The sequence below is a fragment of the Penaeus chinensis genome, chromosome 5 (assembly GCF_019202785.1).
Source record: "Penaeus chinensis breed Huanghai No. 1 chromosome 5, ASM1920278v2, whole genome shotgun sequence".
Lineage (NCBI taxonomy): Eukaryota > Metazoa > Arthropoda > Malacostraca > Decapoda > Penaeidae > Penaeus > Penaeus chinensis.
Genome location: NC_061823.1, coordinates 36,079,807 through 36,084,806, shown reverse-complemented (window position 1 = coordinate 36,084,806; position 5,000 = coordinate 36,079,807).

Sequence of the window (5,000 nt, the reverse complement as noted above, 5' to 3'; positions counted from 1 at the left end):
CAAGTTCAATTATTACGCCCTCTCGGCTCTTGGCTTGTAAGAGTATGCCTACACTTTATTAAAATAAAATTGTCATCGAGCGTAATTGATTTCTCGGTCAAAGCCTAAGAATTTTCTTTTCATGACCACATTCATCATTGTTGTGTTGTTTTGAAATGTAATTATATTTTTTTCTTTCTTTTTGTTTCTTTCCTTCTTTCCTTCTTTATTTCTTTTTCTTTTTTTCGTTCTTTCTTTTTTTCTTTCTTTCTTTCTTTTCTTTTTTTTCTTTCTTTCTGTTACTTTCCTTTCTTTCATTTCTTCTTATTTCTTTTCTTTTCCTTTATTTTTTTCTTTCTTCTTTCTTTTCTCTTCTCTACGCTGTTCTTTTTTTCTTTTCTTTTCTCTTTTCTTTTCTTCATTCCCTTTCTTCTTGTTTTCTTTTCTTAACGATTTCTTAATAGATAAGGAAGACGCCAAACATTTCGTGAAAATACCGAACCATTCTAAGCCTTAGCAGACCTACGCATATGCTAAAAATACGCTACAAGACTAAACTGCCGAACAAATGAAGATGAAAAGAAAAGGAAAAGAAAAAAATAAGTATGAAAAATGGGCGTTCTTGAACAGGAATACAAACGAATCTGTCTCGCCCATTTGCCAATTTTTTCTACTTATTCTACTTTTCTATTTATCATTTCATGTGACTTTTATTTACCATACTTATTCAGCATACTTGCGATCGGCCTTGTTAGACAGAATTGTAATATTTCATTCGAGGATATATTTAGCGTGTTAGTTTGAAAAATCCATACTTTGATGGAGTGAACATTTATAATTTCTACGATAATCAACTTTCGTAACCTATATCAATGACGACCCAATGGCGTATGTGAACCAATAACCTTGAGGCTCGTTTTCTTCGTGATTAATAGATAATAAAATGATCTATATTGTGTAACGTACAGACCTCCTGTGTGTACAATGTATACCCAAGACTCTGTGTCCTAATTGGTGACTACTGGACCCAAAGGCCTTTGTTCCTCGAGGATCACACTTCATTGGTTTAACTGAGTGTTTTACTCTTTTTAGACGTGTCTATTGAGCTTCGTATTCTTGTAGATTATTTGGGATGATTTTCCATGACTACGTAATCGTAATCAAAGTCAAACAGGATTCCCTTATTCCTAAATGTCTTTAAATTAAATTTGTAGATAATACTCAAGTTAATGACTATAGAATATGTCTTTTGTTTTCTTTTTTTTTCTTTTTTTTTTTCTTAGAACGTGCAAATCCTGGTGAAGTTGCAGACGATGCAGATTATGTTTAAATCATATCAAAGGCGAAAAGGGAATCTTGATTCATCAAAAAATGAGTAATTTTGTGTATGTGTATGTGTATGAATGTGTGTGTGCGTGTGTGTGTGTGTGTGTGTGTGTGTGTGTGTGTGTGTGTGTGTGTGTGTGTGTGTGTGTGTGTGTGTGTGTGTCTACATATATATAAGAAAACATGTTCATGTTCGCATACTTTGGTACTCGCTCTCTCTCTCTTCTCTCTCTCTCTCTCTCTCTCTCTCCCTCTCTCTCCTCTCTCCCTCTCTTCCTCTCTCCCTCTCTCCCTCTCTCCCTCTCTCCCTCCCTCCCACCCTCCTTCCTTTCCCTCCATCTCTCTCTCTCTACCCCTCCCCTCTCTCTCTCTCTCCTTACCACCCCCCCTCTCCTTCTCCCTCCCCGTCTCTCTCTAATTGTTTTACTCACTCACTTCCTCTTCACCTCATTATGTTATTCAGAAAGCTTACGCGCACATAATGTTTGCATAGATATTACGTCGCTTCCTGCAGATCATCTTTGTTTACAAGTTTAATGATCATAAGATCGATAACGCGCAGTGAAGACCTTCTTTTACGACTTTATTGTAGTGCACGACTTCAGGGTGTCTAGAGGTTTTAACAGGTCTTCTGGGCACTTAATACTGAAGGTTAGTATTAAAACAGTTGATATCATTATCATGTTCTCTACCACCGTCATGATAGTAATAATGTTAATAAGAATAATAGTAATAAAAGTGATAATAACAATATTGATTAAAAATGAAAATGACATAAGCAATATTATCAATAACAAAAGGAATAATGGTAATATTTATGATAATAACATCATCATTAGCATAACTATCTTGCCCTTTTGATCAACAGTGTTAATAATATTCTTAGGCCACCATTACTATTACAAAAACACAACACACAAACAAGGAAACGCTCATAAAGTTGTCTTAATACTACTATCCTGTCATTATCTGAGGAATACCTACAAGACTTTCGGATATATTGGACAGAATTTCTTTCTAATAAGGAAAAATTATGTAGGAATTAGTATTTAAGTACATACTAAGGCGTGTTCTTATCTGTTATCTATCTGTCTACTTCGCTGTCTATCCATTACTATATGTGCATTATATAGCAATGTGTGTGTGTTTTACTGATCAAAATGATATGCATGCTGATATATTTCATAATGCAGACTGATACAAACATTTTATAAACACACACACACACACACACACACACACACACACACACACACACACACACACACACACACACACATACACACACACACGCACACACACACACATATATTGTTCTAAACATCGAATCCGTGCACCATATACATTCATACACGAATACCTATACCACTTGCAGACACCCCGTTTCCACAATGTCATCCTTGAGAGAAAAGGACGAGGGGCGGCCAGTGAGGGAGTTCAGCAGCGCCATAGCACCGTTAACAATGCTGGGGACAGCCCTCGGCGTATTTCCCTACACGAAGCTCAAGACTTCAGAGCAAATAAACCACCTGGCTATTGAAACGCCTTCCGGACAATGCTGTGGTAAGCAGTGATGTTTGCAGATATATGGGAAACTTTTGTTATGGTATTTATGTTTTCCGTATTACTTGTAAAAATAAGGCCTTTTTTTTTTTAGCAATTCCGAAATACACTATGATACACTTTGATACATATATGCTCTTTAAGTGCACTTTATTGGAACCTGTTAGAACATCTTTTCATTTTGTTGTGAGACGTGAGAAATGTTTGTTATGGTATTCATGTTTTGCGTATTTAGTATTTATAGGCCTTTTTTTTAATTTCCAAAATCCCTAACACTTTGATACATATGTGCCTTTTAAGTGCACATTATTGGAAACTGTTAAATATCTTTTCGGTTTGTATCAGTTTGTACGCCTCTACCCTGATACAATGTGATACAGTCCAGCACGATACTCCTTGACATATTACACAAACGCCTCAAATATGGTTCTACATTTTCATTAATAGTAAATCGCTTCGGATGTTTCTTGACACAATTATTTTATATAAAGGTGCATAAAATGTTTCTGTGCCTTTTTAACAGTACTTAAAAAAAATGGTCACTTTATATGAGTAAAATTAGAAGTCAATCATGACGGTCGCTAAATATGATAAGACCGTGTCCGAATTATATGATATATTATTAACTTCGGAGGGTGAATTCTTTACTTCTATGAACCTCCATGTTAAAACATCTCAAAAATATGAAAGTTGAAATAATGCAGGTAGTAAGACAAGTCAATGCGTGTGATCAGTACAATTTTCACTTTTGATAAGAAGAGTATTGCTTTGACTGAATCTTATTTTCCACAGCTTAGATAAGCGAAGAGTGGTGTGCATAAACAACATAAGATGCAGAGTAGTCAGATACTTTTTAAAAAATACTTTAAGCTTCCACAATGATTTTGCTTGTAATTAGAAATCATACCAAGTAGTTTAATGGAACTCTATTGACATTTATATGTTAGATTAAGAAAAGTAGCTTCTTTTCTCAAAACTTTGTAAGTCTGTAGAAATCGATATTTTGTAGCATTCAGAAAAAAAGGTAAAGGCTACAAAAGCGCTTAGTGTTTGAAGCCCTCAAGAGTACAGGATCTTTATGGAAGATCTCAATATAAATCTCTCCAAGGTTCTAACTGTTAGAACTCCCCATTTCCCCACCTTAGACCAATCCAGTCGAGCTGGGTTTGGCTAGAATAGGGAAAGGAGGAGAAATCTGAAGCAGAAATAGGGGGGAGATTTCAACATACTTCTAAGGATCAGATACAATATATACAGAGGTTCGAAATATGAAAATGGACATGGGCTTTGAGCAATGAGCAGGAGGAAAACTGTAGTTGGTAGCATTTCAGTCTCGATCTTCACTGCAGAGTTACATGCCATCCTTGCAGCAGTCAAAATGACAAGATATCATAGAAACCATTCTATTGTAATATATTGTAATATATTACTCTTGTAATGCTTTGCAAGCAATTAGGAGCTTATACTTATCACATCCAGTGGTAAAGGAGGTTTAAGAATGCCTTGCAGTGATGTCAGCATGTAAGGAGATAACTCTGTGTTGGACGCCAGCGCATGATGGTATCCTTGGGTATGAGCGAGCTGATCGTCAGGCCAAGCCAGCTGCTGCTCAGCCCTGTGATGCTTTGTCTCTCCCACACAGCGACTTGAAACCCAGCATTAATTTTTTTTTTTTTTTTTTTTTTTTTTGATAAATGAGGGAGCCATGAAGTCATAACTCTAAACTTAGATATTACAGATGACCTTGGTAGCCGGGAGACCAGCGTCCATCCCAACCAATAAGTAGAAGGTGTAAAATAATGGTTGATAATCGGGCACACGGGGTTGACTTATGGGCCGATGGTGGCTAAAATTGAAGTTGCATAAAGAATTTTCATCAAGATGGAGTATTAAGAGTTCCGGCATTACACACACTTACACACATATATACATACATATATATATATATATATATATATATATATATATATATATATATATAAATATATATATAAATATATATATATATATATATATATATATATATATATATATATATGTATATTTGTATATATTATCATACAGACATCTATACATATATACATAGACACACACACACACACATATATGTGTATGTGTGTTTATTTATATTT